The 7,026-nt window shown below is 43.4% G+C and overlaps 1 long non-coding RNA gene and 3 other non-coding genes across 4 annotated transcripts; all 4 read left to right on the top strand.

Moving 5' to 3' along the window:
* Positions 1-68: 68 nt before the first annotated feature.
* LOC138401320 (small nucleolar SNORD12/SNORD106) lies at positions 69-159 on the top strand. The gene has a single exon (XR_011236478.1). It is a non-coding gene; the product is annotated as a small nucleolar SNORD12/SNORD106 (small nucleolar RNA).
* A 78-nt stretch (positions 160-237) lies between these two features.
* On the top strand, positions 238-3,685 carry LOC138400801 (uncharacterized). Its single transcript, XR_011236388.1, has 4 exons — positions 238-344; positions 1,938-2,003; positions 2,495-2,572; positions 3,467-3,685. It is a non-coding gene; the product is annotated as an uncharacterized lncRNA (long non-coding RNA).
* Positions 1,775-1,865, top strand: LOC138401321 (small nucleolar SNORD12/SNORD106). The gene has a single exon (XR_011236479.1). It is a non-coding gene; the product is annotated as a small nucleolar SNORD12/SNORD106 (small nucleolar RNA).
* Positions 2,271-2,358, top strand: LOC138401322 (small nucleolar SNORD12/SNORD106). The gene has a single exon (XR_011236480.1). It is a non-coding gene; the product is annotated as a small nucleolar SNORD12/SNORD106 (small nucleolar RNA).
* Positions 3,686-7,026: the final 3,341 nt, after the last annotated feature.

A 7,026-nucleotide genomic window follows, 5' to 3' on the forward strand; every position in this document is an offset into this window, starting at 1 on the left:
GGTCGTGGGCGAGATGAGTTAGAGCTGGAAAAATCCGCGCCTTTCTGCACGGGCCTGAGGAGTCCTTGGCTGGTGTAAATGATGACTTCACTTTTTTCCCCATCAGATCGACAATGCTGATGTCTTAGAACACTTGCCAGTTATTTCTGATACGCCGGCCTATAAAAAGACCTAGCTCTGTTTTTTGACCGTGGGAAGGTGGTGGTTGATACCCTTTCTTTGTTGGTGCATAGGTTAGAGGGCGGTCAGAGTGTACAGAATATGTATCGGAGCAGGGGTGACCACTGGGCCTCCAAGGGAGCCACGTGCAGACATGTGCAACCTTCGATCTCCCGACCTCTAGGGTAAGCATTTGTCTCCCCTGACCTATTGTATGAAATACATGCTTTGAAGAACCTCTTAGTTAGCTAGGCAAACTTGGGAAAAAACTTGAAGATTTAACTAATTTGGTTTTTTTTTTTTTATTCCATTTTGAGACACCGTCTCACTCTTGTTTCCCAGGGAAGAGTGCAGTGGCCTGATCATAGCTCATTGTAACCTCGATGACCTGGGCTCAAATGATCCTCCTGCCTCAGCCTCCCAAGTAGCTGGGACCACAGGCACGTGCCACCACCCCTGGCTAATTTTTCTATTTTTTGGTAGAGATGGGGTCTCTTGGCTCAGGTTGGTCTCGAACTCCTGGCCTCAAGTGATTCTCCCAACTTCACCTCCCAAAGTGTTAGAATTACAGGCAAATTAAGCTCATTTTCATTAGCTTACCAGGCATTTTTTTTTAAGTGTGCTGTATGTTTTATTTTTTCGAGACAGAGTCTTACTCTGTTACCTGGGCTAGAGTGCTGTGGTGTCAGCCTAGCTCAAACCAACCTCAAACTCCTGGGCTCAAGCAATTCTCTGCCTCAGCCTCCAGAGTAGCTGGACTACAATGTCCGGCCAATTTTTTCTATATATTTTTAGTTGTTCAGCTAATTTCTTTCTATTTTTAGCAGAGACAGGGTTTTGCTCTTGCTCAGGCTGGTCTTGAACTAAATGATCCACCCGCCTCGGCCTCCCAGAGTGCTAGGACTACAGACGTGAGCCACCGCGCCCCGCCTGTTTTGTTTTATTGTCCTTACAATTTACCTATTGGACTTAGGTTCCTGGTGAAAAAACAGCTTTAAGAGAAAATGACTGAAGTTGAATAACTTTGGTGAAAAGGTGTTTAATGTATTTTTAATGCCACTTAAAGCACGATTTTGGATTCCATTCTTTCATGTGTGTTTTCTTGGGCACTTAAATTTCTTTCCAAGTGGATGTATAATGTGTTGACATATTTTGGAAAGCCAAATGTGGTTTTCTGTTGAGCTAGCCACTCAAGCCAATTCCCAACTGCATGGCTTTTTTCTTTCTTTTCTTCTTTTTTTTTTTTTGCTGGAGTTTAGGATTGAGGCACTTAAGGGCTAGACTTGGGAACACTTTTGGAAGCTTGTTGTCACAGATTGTTCTTTGGTCAGGTTTTTGTGATAAAAACCTGCTAACACTTGCTCAAACTGTTGTCACTTCTCAACTCAGTAAAAGCTAACTATTAACTCTTGCCAGCCGTGCTGTCTGCTATCATATGGCCTATACTCAAATAGAGTGTAAACTCTTAAGGCAAGGGTGTGTTGGCTGTTATATCACTGCCAACAACAGTATCTACAACACAAGTTCTCAAATATTGAATGAATTTGCAGCTATGGAAGCATACCAGCTAAGTCTTATTCCTCGCTCAGGGTGTTCTAGGGCTCAAGAGATTCCTGCTGGCATATATGATGACTTTACTTTTTTCCCCTGCAGATCGACCATGTTGATCTAACTTCCTTAAGCCAGTTTTTGTCTGATATGCCAGCTTGAGCAGCTCCTGCACACCCTCCTCCCTTGGGTATCTAGCTGATGGGGGCTCAACTCTGTTTTCATCTCAGGTTTGCTGTTGGCAGAAACTAGACTTTTAAATGGACCAGGATGAGTCTGGATGTGGGAAAGGATTGGTAAGTGGTGCCCACATGTCTTCCTTGGCTGACTAGACATAGGATCTGTTGGGGTGGAGGGAGCTGCTTTTCCTTTTTTTTTTTGTTTCTCTTAAGATATGGGGTCTCTTGTCTCCCTGGCTGAGTGGCTTGATATCATAGCTTACTGCAGCCTCAAATTCCTGGGCTCAAGTGATCCTCCCGCCTCAGCCTCCCTAGTAGCTGGGATTACAGGCATGGATCAACATGCCTAGCCTGCTTTTCTTTTTCTACTTGGACTGAAATTTGGCCTTTGCAGCTGATGACTTAACTTTTTTCCCCATCAGATCGACCCTGTTGATCTACATTATTAGCCAGTTTTGTCTGATGCATTGGCCCCAGAGATACCTTGCTTTCTGCTTACTCCTACTAACATACTCTCTTATACGAGAGTTAAGCTCGCTCTGTTGGCTTTTTTTGTTTGTTTAGCATGAGGATGGTTTACTTTGGCATCCTCTGTTAACGTCCTATAGGTCAGAAGCCATGTGTGACATTGTGTGTTGATGTCAGCCTTATCTTCCCTTGGCTTTGTTCAGCATGTCCTATAACAGGTGAGGCTTCTGCTTTGTTTTTAGCTGTAAACTCCATAGCAAAATTATTTGCCTATTTGTGTATAACTTCAGGACTCATTTCCATGTTGGGTATAAGATAGAATTAAAATTAAGTCCTTCCGAGGGCTGATGTTGGCCTGTTGGTACTAATAGATCTTCTAAAAAAGTAACTTTGTTTGTCTTGACATATGCACCTTTTTATGAATTATGCTACTGGGAAAGTTGCTTTTACCAAATCAATCCCTATGTTAAATGTCATCCCCTGACTTGTCTAGTGTCCTAATTAATGGAAGGGGAATAAGCAAACTAATGACAGTTTTCCTCCACCCCTTGAGTAGTGTTGTTGCTTGCTGTAATAGATTTGGTTCTTGATAATTCACTCTACAGCTTTTTAATGAAAAACTTAAATGCAAAAATTAAATTGTAGTTAATGACACTGATCTGTCATTCACTTTGTCTTTGGGTATGTAAATGTGCATAGTTTTAGCACTTGAAAGCAAGCTGGTTTCACGACCTTTAATCCCTAAAGGCTAACTTATGTGTAGATAACCAGCCTTGGCCATAGGTTCCCCCACCGCTGGATAAGACTGTTGTCCCCGTGTAACTGGTTCTCACAGCTGAGATATTTAAATAGTTCCCTAATGTCTGCTATTCATTTCATATTCAAATATCCCTATTTGCCCCTAAAATGTCTTTTTTGTACATTGCACTTGGGTTGTGTCACTTGAAAGTTTCCCAGCTCCCTTGGTCTGGTGCATGATGTACATGATTGTATATCCACCTAGTGGATGACTTGGAATGACCCAGTCTGAGGCACATGCACCCATATCCCCAGCAAGTAGTACTTGAGACCACAATGGAGCACTGATTGTGATCTACCTTTTTTCTTCTTAGAAAGTTTCTTTAACTGGAGTTGGAACACAAGACGAGGCCTCTTGAAAGAAAGACTGACCCTGTTATCCTGAAAGTGAAGCAGTTGCCCAAGGTTATTGTGTATGCAGCCTGAGTTCAAAAGGCTGTGCCCATTCTTTGGAAAATCAATTATTGTTAGACCTTGGTAAAATTTCTAACTTTGTAACCTTCCTACTTGGAGAAAGAAAATAAAATCTTTGAAGTCAAAATGCTGTTGTATTTGGCCATTGGTGGTAAACATTAATGGGGCTAATAAGTAGCAACCAGGTAGCCACATGTTTCATGTGGGTTATTTACTGGTCCCAGGTTCTTGATGGGAGAATCAGTCCAGGGGGTAATCGGTTTCTGTGGACAGGCATGGTACTGTACATATATTAAATGCTAGTGATAGGTTTCCGTATTGGAAACCTAAGAACGAGCACACTTGGCTAGAAGTCCAGGGGCAGGGACAGGTAGAGCGTCAGTTTGGTGTTTAATCATGGAAAGTTACACTATGACTATCATTGAAATTGCATGGATTTTCAATATGGTCTTAGAATCTTACCTCTGAAAGCTGGGACTCTGGATTTCTAAAATTGCTTCCAGTAATCCTGATAAAATTTCCCCTTAAGTGGGCTGGACCTAGTGTCACTTCTGAGACTAGGTAATAAAATTCTGACTCTCACTCTATGGCAAGCTGCTATGTAAGAGGCCAGCATAGCAAGGAACTGAGGGTGGCCTTTGGCCATCAGTATGCAAGGAACAATTCTCCCAACAACCATTTTGGGTTCGTAAGCAGATCCTTCCCATAGTGGAGGCAAATATATCAAGCCACTGAGTTTTGGGTTAACTAGTTACACAGCAGTAAATACAGAGCTCCAAAATCAAATGTCTTCTCTTTAATGGTCTTGACATCAGGAACATCCATTAACTAAATCAGCTAACTGACCCTACTTAATTTCTTGCCATGACATTCAAAGCTGTTTTTTGTGACCCCCAGCTTACATTTCCAGACTTTTGTTCCCCTTTGTGTGTTCAATTTAGCATGTTACATCTAAAAACTGAATGCTTAACTCTTACACTCCCAGTACCCACAAGTCTGAGCATCCTACAGTCTTCCCAAGTATTGGCAGCACCAGCAGTCTGGTTGCTCAGGTCAAAAACCTTGGCGTCACCCTTGGCAACTTGCTTTTATTCCCCATATGAAATGGCAAATCCTATTGGTTCTATCTTCTGAAGCTCACTCCCTCTCAACCACCTTCATTGCTACCACCTCCTTGGTCCAAGCCACCATTATCCAAACTTGGAATACACATTGCCCCCTATAATCTGTTCTCCAAATGGCAGCCAGAGTGATCTGTGAAAATGAAGATCACAGAACTGTTCTTGTTTAAAACACTAGCGTCTCCCTAGTTCACACAGTAAAAGCCAAAGTCCACATTAGGGCCTACACAATCTCCCCCCCCCCCTTTTTTTTTTTGAGACAAGAGTCTTGCTCTGTTGCCTGAGCTAGAGTGCCCTGGCATCATAGCTCCCTGTAACCTCAGACTCATGGACTCTAGCAATCCTGCTTCAGCCTCCCTAGTAGCTGGAACTACAGGCATGCACAACCATGACTGGCTAACTTATCTATTTTTGTAGGGATGGGGGTCTCAATTTTGCTCAAGCTGGTCTCTGAACTCCTGACCTCCAGCAATCCTGCCTCAGCCTCCCAGAGTGCTAGGATTACAAGTGTGAGCCACTCACTGCACCTGGCCCCACTTCTTTTAACTTCTTAGTTTTATTTATTTATTTAAATAGATTTAGGAAGTACAAATCGTTTTCTATTACATGGCTGAATTGCCTAGTGGTGAAGTCTAGGCTTTTAATATATCTGTCACCTGAACAACAGTGTACATTGTACCCAATGTACATCCTCCTTCCAGCCCCGCTTTTTAATGTAACAATCCCTCTTTTTAATGTAAGTATCTCTGTATTAATAACAGTAACAACGGTTAATATTTATTGAACACTTACTGTGTGTTTTTTGTTTTTTCTTTTTGAGACACAGTCTTACTCTGTCGCACCAGGTAGAGTGCCATGGCATCATCACAGCTCACTGCAACCTCAAATTCCTGGGCTTAAGTGATCCTCTTGCCTCAGCCTCCTGAGTTGCTGGGACTACAGGTGTGCGCCACCACGTCCAGCTAATTATTTCTATTTTTGGTAGAGACGGTGTCTCGCTCTTGCTCAGGCTGGTCTCAAACTCCTGACCTCAAACAGTGCCCCCACCTCAGCCTCCCAGAGTGCTAGGATTACAGGCGTGAGCCACCACGCCTGGCCTGAACCCTTACTATGTGTTAATCTCAGTTCTTTACACGTAATAAAACATTTATTCTTCCAACATCCCTATGAGGCGGTTTGTATTATTAACAATGCCATTTGACAGTTGAAGGAACAGAGAGGCTCAGGGAGGTAACACTTGCCTAAGGTCACAAAGGTGGTAAGTGGCAGAGCCAGCACTTGAATTCTGTCAGTCTGGCTCTTGCATTTGTAATCCTTAGCTTAATTGCAGCATATTACTTGAGTGCAGTCTAATGGATACAGGAAGGAGCTAATTTCTGGCTCTTGAAAGTTCGAATGCTTTTGCTGAACTTCCCTGCTTATGCCCACATGGTTGATGAGACACTGCTGAGGTTAGAAATGGTCCCAAATACCTGCCAGCCAGGGGCCCGAGAAGCTCCCTTTAAAGTTCCCAGCCACCCCCGAGTCTCTTGGTTTTGCTGTTGTTGTTTCTCCGAGCTCCGGGAGCAATGGGAGGCCTCCAGTGCTCAAACCCTTTGCAACCCATCTCCCCAGCTTCAGCTCCCACCACAGTCCCACCAAACATTTGATGCTTCAGTCTCATTTTGCCTCTTTGTCCTCTTAGCTAAGGAATCTTGGGCAAATTACTTTACCTCTATAAGCCTCAGTTTCCTCGTCTGTGAAATGGGGTTCATTGAGTGCTTGCCATGTGCTGATATTGTATTAACTATTATTTCATTTAATCTATGCCCCAAGCCTGTTCATTATTACTTCATTGTATAGATAGGAAAATTGAGGCTCAGGGATGGTTAATGACTTACTTCATGTACCTTGGAAGGGACGGAGCTGGGCTTTGAACCCTATCCTGGGCTCCTAATTGCTGTGCTCTACTGCTTTGTAAGGGCTTTTGCTTAAGACCCTTACCAGCTGCATAGAAGAAATCACAAGCATTTCTGGGAAGCTGTGGGGATAAATAAGGGATCATGGAGTGTCTTCCAGAATTTCAGCTGGGAGGTGGTATTGTCTCCCCCACACCTCACTCGTTTGCTGGGAACACAGCAGTTTTACAGATGGTTTGGAGCTGGGCTTAGTCCTAGCCTCTGGCAGACAGCAGTAGCATTACCAGTTCTTAGCTCCAGATCTCCCATCCATAAAATGGGTATAACGTTTCCTTCTCCCTGGGGTTACTGTGAAGATCAAATGAGATAATATATCCAAATGCTTCGGGTAGCACTTGGCCGCAGTAAGTACTCAATTAGTAATAGCCATCTTCATCCGAG

The sequence above is a fragment of the Eulemur rufifrons genome, chromosome 20 (assembly GCF_041146395.1).
Source record: "Eulemur rufifrons isolate Redbay chromosome 20, OSU_ERuf_1, whole genome shotgun sequence".
Lineage (NCBI taxonomy): Eukaryota > Metazoa > Chordata > Mammalia > Primates > Lemuridae > Eulemur > Eulemur rufifrons.